This window comes from Pimephales promelas, chromosome 6 (assembly GCF_988280905.1).
Source record: "Pimephales promelas chromosome 6, fPimPro1.hap1.1, whole genome shotgun sequence".
Taxonomy (NCBI): Eukaryota; Metazoa; Chordata; class Actinopteri; order Cypriniformes; family Leuciscidae; genus Pimephales; species Pimephales promelas.
This window is the reverse complement of record NC_142774.1, coordinates 12,057,634-12,071,474: the sequence shown is the minus strand read 5'-3', so window position 1 is coordinate 12,071,474 and position 13,841 is coordinate 12,057,634.

The following is a 13,841-nucleotide window of genomic DNA, read 5'->3' as shown; positions in this document are numbered from 1 at the left end:
AGATCTGTGTGGGCGGGGATCGTTTTGACATCATTGCCGTCTGTTTTAAGTACATCATCGTCGTCTAAACATACTTTGTGACAAAAACTCAACAAGCAATAATACAGAGTTGTGTGTCTTCAAGCAGCATCAAACTCCAGAACAAGTGGTGGTGCTAACACACTGAAAGCTACACTCTTAGAAGAAATGGTTCTATTTAGAACCAGAAATGGTTCCATCCCCCGCTTCTTATATGGAACTCCAAAATGGTTCATTTTTTTGGTAAAAGGTTCTATTTGCCAAGTATGGAACCCCAGGGTTCTATATAGAACAAAGAGGAACCCTTTTTTTAAGAGTGTATAGAACCTTTTAGGGGTTCCAAATGCATAGCGCTGATCAAACCTTTTAAGGTTCTATATAGAACCTTTTCTTCTAAGAGTGTATTTGCCATTAACATTAAAGGCGCATTCAAGAGTTGCATCCCAATTCTAAGGCTGCATCCTTAGAAGGACACGGAAGCCATGCCTTCGAAGGCCATTTTTTTTACATGTGACGGTCGTTCCTGTCGCCTACTGTGACGGCTGCCGCTGATGAGTGACTGTCTGAAAACTAAACAGGGTTCTCAAACTGTCTAAATATGTTCTCCATGGTCTATTTCTGTATATAATAAAGAGTGTAAGCTATACATGCATCTTTGTAAGATAGAAGTCGGCATTTGAACTGCTTTAAAGTTTTTCTTTATTTTTTTCAGTTCATTAGATATTTAGTTAAAACCCAATACTTCCGTTTAAAAGGAGAGAAAGGCAATTTCTCTCGAAAAAAATCCTGTTGCCACTGACAGGCAATGAATTTTGTGGTAGGCAAGGCTGCGAAGGATCCATTTGCTGTATTCTCATTGCACGGGATGCATTTGAAGGAGCCTTCGAATTGGGACAGCCTTCGTTGCGCCAATGTGTTGGATGCAGCATCCGAATTGGGACACAGCTAAGAATAATCATTGCGTCCACCTATTGACTAGAAAGATCAGCATGGAAATAGAGCTGATGTTGTCTTTCCTTTCTGGTTTATCCTTCTTTTGCATAGACTTTCTTATTCGTCTCTATATTTAATGGTGGGTTGCAGATTGAATACTTGTATGCTTTGCGATTTGCTGTGAATAGGCCTTTAGTCTGACATAGTGTTTGTGATGGTTCTTTTCATTCTACACAGAAGCAGAGTGCAAGTAATATCGGTTAATTAATTCTTGTGTGATTAAGCTGCTCAGTGGAAGATTAATGGATGGATGATTGCTTGTCCTCAGAGGGTGCATAAGCTCTAAGCATTCTTGTACAGAACAATAGCATGTAAATGACACCAAACAATCTGCAAACTCAGATAAATCAATAAGTTAAATAACCCGCAAACTCAATCTACAGCTACAGTTCATATTCATGTTTCTCTCTCTCTCTGATGATTTCTATCCTCATAATTATTTGCCCCCACAACTCCTATGTCCCGTTGTGGGTTTTGTGTCTTGTTCAACGTGTCAACTGATTAGGACTGCCCTTAGAGAGCCTGTCATCTTCGAGTAATATTAAAAAGAGCCAATGGAATTGGCGTGCGTGAAATGCAATAGACAATGCACCCCCGCAGCGCAGGTATAAATATGGAAGTGGATGCACGCACTAGTAGTCTTTCGCTTCGGAGCCGATCGTTTGATGTCTCTAGCCCTCTGGTTATCTTCGGGGTCTTTTTAACCCTCAAATGACTTTTGGTCAAAGCAGCAGCAAAGTGGAGGGTAAATTTTTGTCATATAAAATACACACTTGGTCTTTTCAGTTGTAGTTGTAGCCTTTTCATGTTATATTTCTGTATTCAGAGTATCCGAACGTGTGGAAAAGGGAGATGTTTGAGGTGCTGGATCTGGTGCGCTCAGAAGTGGAGATGCGTTATGACCAGGTCGGAGTTGCTGCAGGGCGAGAGCAGGCGATCATTGAGGCAGCTCAAGGGAAAAAAAAGTTAATGTGACTTCCCTGAAACTTACCGGTTTTACAAGAGAGCAACTAAGTCATGAGTTGGACACACTGCGGGATATCTTTACATGTTTTTCATCTTTATGATGAAAACATTTATATTAACATTTATATTTATTCGAACAACTGAAAGAAGATCCACCTTTGGAAATACATTAATTATTTTTTTCTTTTTGAGTAGCACTAGCGTATGTGTCTAGCCTACCCTATCTCACGACCAATTCGTACGAATTCAACAAATGATTAAAAAGTGTCTAATTCGTACTAATTCGTACGACCTCACTCGTACGATTTGTCTAAACCCACGTGAAGGGTAGGTTTAGGTGCGGGGTAAGGGGTAGGTCATTCGTACGAATTGGCCAATTCGTAAAATATGTACGATTTAGCAAAATCGTACTAATTCGTACAAGTGAGGTCGTATGAATTCGTACGAATTAGCCCCTTTTTAATCATTCGTCGAATTTGTACGACTTGGTCGTGAGATCGGGTTGGTCTAGCATGTTCATAGCATTAAATATTTGACTGTCAATGCTATTTCAATAGGACTCTATATGTTCAGTCATATAAATGTTTATGTTCCGAACTAAATGAAATGTGAAAATAAAACACAGCTCTCCCCTGTTCATTTCAGGGGTTCTACACATGCCGGCGCCTCCGTGTCCTAATTATAGCCTATTGTCTACTATATTTGCTTCTTATTTATTAATCCAGTCAATTTGTTGATGAAAACATTAATATATTGAATAGCCTATACAATTTAAACCAAACGAAAATCACTTATAAAACGTTTTGTTTTCCGATATATGGTGACTCGAGCACTGATGGACCGCTCCTTGATCATTTTGAATGGGGTCAGACCTAATTCTGACTTCTTACGTTTTTTAAGTGAATTTCGTTTTTTATAAATTGTATTTCATTTTAATCAATGGTTTCATCAACAAATGTACTGGATTCATTTCAACATTTGCAGTAAAAACTTGAAATATAAATTCTTAGAAAATGCATTTAATATCAATATATTGAAACGTCTGTTTATATACTCCATTAATAAAGGAGGTTAGGCAATGTAACGCCTACAGACGTAACGTTACTGGGGTGCGTAACGCCCACAGACGTTGAACGAGACAGAGTTAAGTGTAAGCACTGAATACGTGCGCATTTCTTGTTCCAGTTGAGTTCCCCTTTTTTAGCCGAACCCTGTCGAGTTCCTCCATACCCTTCGGCAATGAACGTGGCAGAACGTCTGAAGCGAGGCTGAGAGAATACGTGTATTCTCTATTGTTATTTGTTAATCATCTGATCATTGTTCACAGGTGTTGCTTGTCTTGTAATTAGTATGTGTATTTAAGCCCTCATGATTGCCCTGTGTCTGTATCTAGTATTGAATGTTTGTCCAGGTTAATTTTCAGAGTTTCATGCCCTTGCCTTGCCCATGTTTGATTATGTTTTGTAGTAAAGTAGCATTTGGGTTCTCAACCAGCTTGCCTCCAGTGGATTCATTCATAACACCCACCTTTCTTTTTTAAAGATTTAATTGTTTCCTCTCCCACTTTCTCTCTTTAGTTTTGAGAGCATACAGTGAAGTTAAATTAAGAAGTCAATTATAGCTCTTTGTCATGTGGCGGTCAGGAAAAAAAATGAGCAGTTAGCCCAATTATGATTAATTATGTGCAATACAAATTAGAATGTAGTCAGATATATTGTAAAGAGAATGAAAGAGAATGAAAGAACAGAGAAGGGTTGACGCAAGGGACGTTTTGTCTGTTTCTGACAGTAACAGTGACGATGGTACTTTTCTCCATCTCCTGCTGATTTAATGGGTTTTAATTCTTCTCTCATACAGTTTATTGAAGAGATGACACTAATGATGGCTAGATATGATGCTGTGAAAAGAAAAAAATCAGCCCTTTCTGTAAAAAATTGGGATTTAAAGGTGCACCTCTTTGTTAAATATATTAAACCCCAAAAGAAATCAGTAGTTGAACAATGGGTTTAATTATGTACACTCACGTGAGATTAAGAGTCATATCAATGTCCTAATAAAGAATTTCTATTACATTTTCAGATCACATGACCAGTTGAATGCTACTTACAGTACTGTGTATCTGAGAATAAATGAATAATGGGTGACTCTGAATCAAGCATCAGTAACCAAAACCTAAACAAAATTACTGAGAACATTATTGGTGGAGAAGGTAGAGAGACAGAAAGAAACAAGGTTGAATGATGAAAAACCAAAATGATTTTGAGAGAGAAAGAAAGAGGGCAAAGAAAGCAAAATATAATGGAAAAGATGATAAAGGCTAAAGCATTGATCATGTACAGATACCAAATGGAAAACAGTCCATTGCAAAATGAGTTTAGCAAAAATTGAGCTGCAAATGAATTATTTAAATGGTCGTATATCAATGTGATATGCCTATGCAATTTTGGGTTACACTATTTTACTGTGTCTTACAGTGTAATGATACAATTAAGCACTTAGTAATAGTAATTAACTACATTTACATAAAATTTACACAGTATAATAATGTGTTATCCAATTTAGCATTTGTTCTGAATAAAATTCTGCTCATGGGTTTACATATGCCTTACAGAATATGCAACATCTGTCTTGTGTTCCCCTTGTCTTGTGTGAACCTTTTGTTATTTCCTGTCTTGTGCTATGTTTTTTTAGTTCTTTGTAGCCTAGTTTTTCAGGTTGATTAGTCTTCCCCAGGTGTGTCTTAACTTGTTAAGGTTGTTTGCGCCTGTATATTTAAACCCCTGTATTTCCTGTGTTCTTTATCTAGTCTTGTCCTACATGGATGTACCTTCGGTGTGTCTCAGGCCCCGTTTACAAGTTCATCGTTATTTTGAAAAACAGGGCATTTCCACATTTCCCTTCTTTCTGTACCCTTTGTTTGCACGCAAATGGAGAATTCGCCCTTTGAAAACGATTCTTTCAAAAAACTCCGGGCAGAGTGGAGATTTTGGAAAACTTTGTTTGCACATTGGCACATAAGTGGATAAAACCGGAGTTCCCTATCGTAGGAACACTGCGTCGTTAAAAAAAAACACTCTTTGGGGGATGCTCTCTTAGTGTGCGCTTCTGAGGTTTGAATGAAACTAATCCAATCCTTATTGGTGTTGTGTCATGACGTAACATGTGACGGCATAACTGGATGCATAAAAGTGACGCTTATTTTCTATTCTTATTTGGTGTTGTATTTGATGTTCTATTGTCTGTTGAAAATCCTCTATATTACGGAACAATACACTAATTGTGTGCACCCCTGCCCTAGATATTTCACGGGTGGGGACACGCATCAGTTGTGTGTGTTGTTTAGGATCGCAGCACGCACAGGCAGCTTTCGAGGGGGCTGCTTGTGAACACTGTGAAGCACTTCCCATTAGAGTGCTGTGCTCCGGCTTGGCTATTTTCCGATGATGGTCAGGCTCGCGATCCCCACGGTTTTGGCCGTTGAGGAACATGAGTCACACTCGCCGGCTCATGTTCCCACGTATGAGGAGTTGGTAGAGGTTGTGACGCGAATTTCTCCACATGTAAGGTGTACGTGGCTGCCATTTCGGCGTTCCATGCACCATTAAATGTTGGGCCTTTGGGAGGCACCAATTGGTCATATTTTTCTCCATGGAATATGAGACCGACAGTCAGGTCCAGGATTCCTTCCTGGGACTTGGCGGTAGTTCTGGAAGGGCTATCTGTGGCTCCCTTCGAATCCCTCCAGTCACCGAATAAGGGCTCCCAGCTAGAGAAACCATAAGTAGGCCTACAAGGTGCGCAATTTGCCTTCACCTTTTATCGTAAGGGCTCATTCGGTGTGAATCCTCTAGGGTCCTCCTCTCAGGATTGCCCCTCCAGGAGATTTTTGAGTCAGCCGGTTGAGTGTGCCTACCCCGCACACTTTTGTCAGGTTTTAGTCTGCACCTCCAAGTTGAATCTAACTTAATCATTTTTTAAATAATTGAGCCAAAACCAAAATGTGTTAGGTTGTGCCCCGCTCTCCCCTAATGTAACGTAAACTCAACGGCGTTCATAAACACACAGAAAAGCGATTATGCGTGTTGATAGCACGCCAAAAATGGAATGTCATACCCCATTTCATGAAATCAGTCTGGGAGGGTAAGTCATTAATGACATAATTTTGATTTGTGGGTGAACCCTTTAATGATAAATTATACTCAGATGCAGATGCAATGCATGCAATTTAATTTCACCGGGAAAAAAAATCAATGCTGAGAGTATGAGAGGAGAGGCTGGTGACATTTTTGGGGGATCCATGGATAGATGCATCGCAGGAAATTCAAAATTTTTTAGTTCTGCTGCTCACAGCCATATGATACCACTATATAATAGGGACCCTTAGAGCATCTCTCACACACACATCATTATGTCAGACAGCGCATGCTGAAACACACACACAGGCCATAATAGAGACAAAGATAAGAGTTTCGTTGACTAACTCAGGGAGGAAATCACATCAACTATGTAATTGATCAATTGCTTGCTTTCACACACTCTATCACAATTTCTCTCTCTCTCTCTCTCTCTCTCTCTCTCTCTCTCTCTCTCTCTCTCTCTCTCTCTCTCTCTCTCTCCCTCTCTCTCTCGATATGTGTTTGTTTGCAATGCCAAAGATGAAATTATATGCATCTTTTATGCATCTTTCATTTTATGACAGTGCATGAAACATTCATATAAAGTCACACAATAGAAAAAAGAATAATGGGAATCCTTTATTAAAGCAATTTCATAATTATATGATCTTGAAATGGGTAATAGATAATCAAAATTCCTTGAAAAATGTACTTTTGGTAATTTGGCAAATTTGGTCACCAGCTATTTAGTTTTTCCTGTATGACACAGTGGACATACACGTTATGCCATATGCACAAGTTAAACTGCTCATTGTAACTATACCCTATACATCTAATCATATCTGACTTAATTGTACGTATATGCGTACATTATACAGCACATCACCCTACAGCTACCTCTCATTATTCATCTCATTATATATCAACGCATTCTCACCCCAAGGCGTCACCTTTGACCATGCTTCAATATTTGACGTTTTAGGCGCACTTGCGTCACTTACATGGCGCGATCCTACGGCGTCATCTAACTGACGCTAAAGGAAAGCGTCAGTTAGAGGACGCGGTTAGGTTTAGGTGTGGGGTTGGGGTAGGGTACACGCGATCCTAGGGCGTCATCTAACTGACGCTAAAGGGCGCCTAAAGCGTCAGATATTGAAGCATGTCCAAATGCTTCCCAAGACGTCAGTTAAGTGACGCCTAGGGGGTGAGAATGGGCTGTATATACAGTATACACTATCCCATCAAATTTATGCTATACATCTCAACATATGTACACCATATATCACATTATATCTACCCTGTACATTTCATCATCTAATACACCTCAGCTTTATCATTTTACCCTACATACCTTCATATACTACATGATCATATCTACCCTCTACATGTCATTGTATGTAGAATATACTTCATATCGACCTGACACATCTCATCATATATACACTACACATCACTTCATGTCTCTGTAATACCTTTCACCCCTGATCCTGTACTCCTCCCCACAATCAATTGAATTATATTCAGTTGAATAATTAAAAGGACACTTAATTATTGAAATGGCTCATCCGGATTTTTTCCTCAGACACCTATTGACCTGTAATATTAAATTTGACCATGTGTTTTTGTATTCCCTGCTCTACAATACAAAGAGAATAGAGGCCTCACAACAACCAAAAAATCGTGTTCTTCTTTATTGTACGCCATGTGTGCTATACCATGATGAAATGGTACCTCGTCTATTTTTGCATGTGCTATTTTGGGCATTTGTTTGGATTTGGATTAACTGCAATTCTGTCAAATCAAACCTTTTGAAAAAAGAAGAAGATCTGGTTGTATTTTTGTTAGTGTCCTGTTAGCATAAGCGACCAGTAAAGATCAGCTATAACTACAAAAGATGTGTGTGTCACTGTCGCCTGGTTTTGAAATGTGTCTGATTAATTTCTTTTTGTGGGGACAAGAGAGGCAGAAAAAAACAGCACTGGCTTCTTAATCAAGATTAAGAGTGCTAATAGAAGTGCAGATGCCTCTCTGCTTGACCCCAATAAGAACACAGTGCTGTAATCAGGACACTGTAAATTATACACAGGAGACCCATAAGTGATTACATAAAGCTTATAACTCTTTCTTTCTCTCTACACCTTAGGGATGGAAAGAGTACTGAGAAAAGGACCAAACCCTTGTAAATCACCTTGCATGATTACTTTGAATACTCTTCTCCCATAAATTTTGCATCTGAAAGGTAAACTCCTATGCAAGGTAAAGCCTTTTCAGCACAAATTTTTCACTGTGTGTCTTTAGTAAATCCTGAAAGTAGTTTTTTAATGGCAAAAGAGGGTTTGCGCTGGTGCAAACAAAGTCTGGACCATAAGTGGTTGCCTATATAAGGCGCAAAATGACACGGGCACCACACAGGAGCCAGGCCTGGTTATCGGGGTGCTCGAGAGAGAGAGTGCTAAGCACCCTTAACTGAAAACAAGAGTACCCTCATGTAATAATGTCATATTGGCAAAACTGATTTGTCAAACGCTCCAGTGTGTATTTGCGCTCTAGATGGCATCAAATGGGTTCTATAGCTCTCTCACGACCAATTCGTACGAATTCGTACGAGTGATTAAAAAGTGGCTAATTCGTACTAATTAATACGACCTCACTCGTACGAATTCGTATGATTTGTCCAAACCTACGTGATGGGTAGGTTTAGGGGCGGGATCAGGGGTAGGTCATTCGTACGAATTCATACGAATTGGCCAATTCGTAAAATATGTACGATTTAGCAAAAACGTACTAATTCGAGTGAGGTCGTACGAATTGTTACGAATTAGCCACATCGTAAAATTCGTATGAATTCTCGTGAGATCGGGTTGGTTTTTGCAGCATTGCGCATCCTCACGAATCCTCTCATTATAACAAACAAAGTGTATAGTGTAGTGCAGGGCAGTGTAAACAGCTTCAGTGATTATAAGGGAAAATGCAGTATCATTAAAAAGTGCAGATGGGGATCATTTGAACCAATGAAATATTGTGTTCATTACCCTATACCTCCACTATCATTAATCACGGTTAGAATTATGACATTTTCTACCTTCTAAGTGGTACTTAGTCTGGTCTTTCTACTAAGTCTAAAAAATAGTCATTTTTTTCTCTGTCTGCGAACAACAGTATTAAATTACAAGGTGTTGTATTTACATTTTCATATTTTCCATAGGTTGCAAAGACATTTTAGATATTTTTTATAGATAAATGTTGTTAGTCTTTTCTTTGAACTCACTACATAATACTAGATTCATAAGACATAAGTAACTAGACATGTTAGCTAGACTTAACTAGACATGTAATGCTTTTAATTTCAGCATTTAGCATTTGACATTTTGCCGGCAGTAATTACAGCTTGTTATTCTTGTGATTAGTAAATGTTGTGTGTTTGATGGGCTGAAATAATTCAACATGCCATACAGATGAACAGGAGACTAAACACTCTGTCATTCAAATGATGATACGTTTGTCAAACATTGTTGTTTCGATGAATATTTCACACAAAAATCATGTGTGAGAACAGTTGGGATGCACTGCCAAGTAGTTTGCTAATTATAACTTATCATAAAACAATAATAAATTAAAAAAAAAACACTGACATGCATAAATGGAAATTCTGAATGAGAAAATCATTGTTAAGACAAATATTAAGAAATATGACTTTTAATAAATAGCATGTTAATATAAATTATAAATGTTTTTGGTTACACTTTATTTTAAGGTGTCATTGAGCGTCATTGAGCATTGCATTTATGCATATTCCTACATTTACATATCACACAGAGGTACTGTACACCCCTATACACTTTCATATCATGCGGACGGATTCTAAAATGATTGCGACATTTGAAAATGTCACCCACAATGGTGCTCACAAAGGTAACCCACAGATACCAGAATGGAATGGGACTTTAATTGGATAAATTGAACTGGTTTAAAAAAAAAAAAAGAAAGAAAATTATTTAATTTACCTGAATCCACCCTATTCATACTAGAATAAAGTCAGTGGTCCTAACTTACACACATAGAAACAGCAATTCTGAAGGCAAAGCAATTATCTTGTAAGGCCATCTAATTCGATCCTATGGCAGTACTCGATTAGAGGTAAAGGTCTCACGTGTGTTCCGTTCTTCTCATGGCAAAAGAATTTTTAATTAAATGAAATTCATTTTATCTTATGCATTAACTCCTTATTTTATCTGACTCCATAAATGAAAAGGTTTTTCAATGATTTCATGCATCATTTATACGTGAATGTTTGACTAATTCCTAACTCTAATGAAATAATATAAGTTATATATCATATCTACCATATATCTTAGTCATAGTCAATATAAGTCAGTTAGAAGAATCATCAAATGTAACAATTTATTATGTCAGGTAAATTTATCATCAGTTCAAAGATAATACAATTTATGTAAAATGTTCAGGTGGAGGTGATGGTGCAGTGGATAAAGATACCCGGGTTCAAATCCACTGTGAGACACCAATGTGTCCCTGAGCAAGACACTTAATTACTTAATTAGTCGCTCCAGAGGCATGCGACCTCTGACATACATAGCAATTGTAAGTCGCTTTGGATAAAAACGTCAGCTAAATGAATAAATGTAAAATAAAAAAGAAGACGAACGGGAGGAAGTGTGTGTGTGAGTTCAAATGTTAATTTGCAGCAAGGTCCTTCGTCTCCTAGACCAGTAGTCAGGTATATCTCTTCAACCAGTTTTTCCGGTCTTACAATCTGATGTGGGTGTTTAACTCCTAGAGGAATGAAGCTACTAGCAATGGCCAACCCACATTATGGCAGCTAACACACGCACACGAGGCTTACATTTTAATTTACTGATCAAACTGAATTAAGTACCTCACCTTTTCATGACTTTGACAAGCTTTGTTTTTATGTCTTCTACTTGGCTCCGTAGAGGAACTTAATTAATTTTACATATGCTTTTTTTTTTTTTGTTCCAGTAATTTTTTTCTGTTTCTGAGTCATGTAGATTTGGTAACTAAGCACTTGTTGTGGGAGTTCAAAGGGGCCAACTGGTACTAATTATTTTGCCTTAGAAATGTACCAAGTCTTGGTACATTTCTTGGTACACTCCCAATGTCATTCACATTTTCTACAGGGCAAATTATGAATGAGCTCTCATCTGTCATGTGGAGACCTGTGTCACGCCATTTGGGGGTGGATTGTCGGCTTGAATTCTGCAAGGGGAATTAACATGGTTGGTTGCCTCTGGGTTGCCTCCTGCCCTTCCTCAAACCTTTCTCAAGGGCTCTACGTGCTTTTCTTTTACTTATGCATATTAGGCTAGACCTTTATCCAACAGAATTTTTTAATGAATGAATGAATTCATGCTAGCTGATTTTAAATCTAGAAAGGGATTGTAAAGCACAAGACATATAATTGGCAAACAAGATAATCAGTGGTTTCAATGTTAAATCCTTCATAGTCCTGAATGTTTAAAGATTATGAAGTCTTGTGATTAAAAAAAATAAATAATTTATAACAAATACTGCAATATTGCAGTTTGAATTCTTCTATAAGCTATACAAGCATTGCACAGCCTCCTACCCAGCATTTTAATTTACCAACCTACACACAGTTTAGCTGTGATAAGCCAAAAACATAGCAAAGCACGCGAAATGCACTTCTTAACCTAATATAAGCATGAAACATCCATAAACTAATTCAAGGAGCATCACTTATTGCAACAGAATAACAGCTTACACAGTTTATTTTACATTAACTATGGGAGTTTCACTTCTCACAGTTTTGCTTATCTGGATTTTTATCTGTATGTGTGCTGTGAGTGTCTTCAGGACATGCTGCATAATTGCTTTTTCTGCTTGGTCTATTATCATAGACATCATTTTTCTGGCCACACAGAAAAACATTGCCAATTTAACCAGGAATATTGCATTTCTTTAATGCAACCATGACTCTTGTAAATGTTTTTTAACATACGGAGTTTAAATATGTGACTATTGTTGACAAAGATTGACATGCCCTTCTATCACATCATTTTAAAACGTATACACTGAATAACAAATTATGTAAAAAAATAAAATAAAAAAAAATACTTGATTCTTGCTGTATCAAATGGCATAAACGCATGCAGCAACCTGCAGAATAGATACAGGACTTTGCAAAATGTTTCTGCTCTAGCCAGAGCCAGATGACACATCCTCACAAAACAGAAATGTGATAATCAGCAAGTCCCCACTGCCTGCTGCTAAGATAGATTCATACAGAAATCAGTATCACATAAAGGAAAGTGTTCAAATCTTAAAATGGTGATGTATGAACTGATCAACATAATAACTCGGCAGTAGCAGTGTGTTTTTGCATGGTATTAGGTTTGTCTATATGCAGTAAAATGCGACATCTGGCACATGCAGTTTCACCCTCATGTCCGACTCATTGAAGATTCATAAACAAGTTGTTTATTTGTTATTAAATTATTCAGATTGATAGCAGATGTTCTAACAAGACATGATACATTATCAAGAGGCATTATCTTTCATTCATTCTTTCTTTCTTATTTCATACATTCTTTCTTTCACAGTTTCTTTCTTTTAAATAATAAATATTTATATTATTTAATATATTTGGCCTACTACAGTATCTGTCATTATATTCTAAGTTCCTTTTTTTCAGAACCAGTGTTTCTTCTCTTTCTTGGTTCATTTTTTATAAAAAGTACTGCATGCAAGGGTGTGATAAGTCCACCAAAATTCCACTGAGTTTTTGGTCCGTTGCTTTTTATCATCTACATGCTGCCACTTGGCATACTGCAGGCTTTCTATTTATAAAAAAATAACTATAAAATAAAAAAAATCGATAGCAAAATGTGCAAGTTTGGGCTAACATGTTTCAAGGGAAGAAAAGTTAAGACTGTATTGCAACTTTTTAAAACATACTGGGAAATATATCTTGTTTCATGTGGTTACAGGGTAAGTGGTGCGTGTATAATAAATAAAGATGTCTAAGTCAGTGATATAAGATTGTGAATGCATTTTTATTGTACTTACCCTGTAACTACTGTACATAGAAGAAGAGGGTAACAAACACCACTTTAATTTACAGCCCGCAATGCCACACTTACCCGAGGTAACAAGTTACCCTTGTTTCATCTACTTAACATGAAACAAATCTTTCCCCTTTATTTAAGCAAAAGTTGCAATAGTTTTCGCTTTCAGTACTTTATAAATGCATAGATATGTACCCTGTAATTTTTAAAGCCTATACAGTACGTATTGGTTTCCCATTATTTCAAAATGGTATGTTCTTGATAAATTGCTCCCAAATGTAAGATTGTTATATCACAATAGGATAAGAACACCTTAATTCTAAGTTGTTACCTCTTTATTCCCCAAACTTAAAATATTGTTCCCTTATATTTACTGTATATTGTACGCTATAGGTACGCTATAATTACAGAAGGTTACGCTGTAAAATCGCTTTAATTACGCAGTACTTTCCGGGCTGTAATCTAAAGCGTTACCGATTTGGTTAATAAAACTTGTGCACTTTATATATTTGGTTCTGATTCACTGCTTGCAAACAAAGTCTATTTTACATTTTTTATCTTGCTACATGCTCAAAGCGCCGTATGCGAAATCATTATTCTTCTGTGGCCATGGAAGACACCCGTTGGACGAACTGATTAATTGATTGTAATATCCAATAATTTCCATCTGTTTTGTCTCTCATTA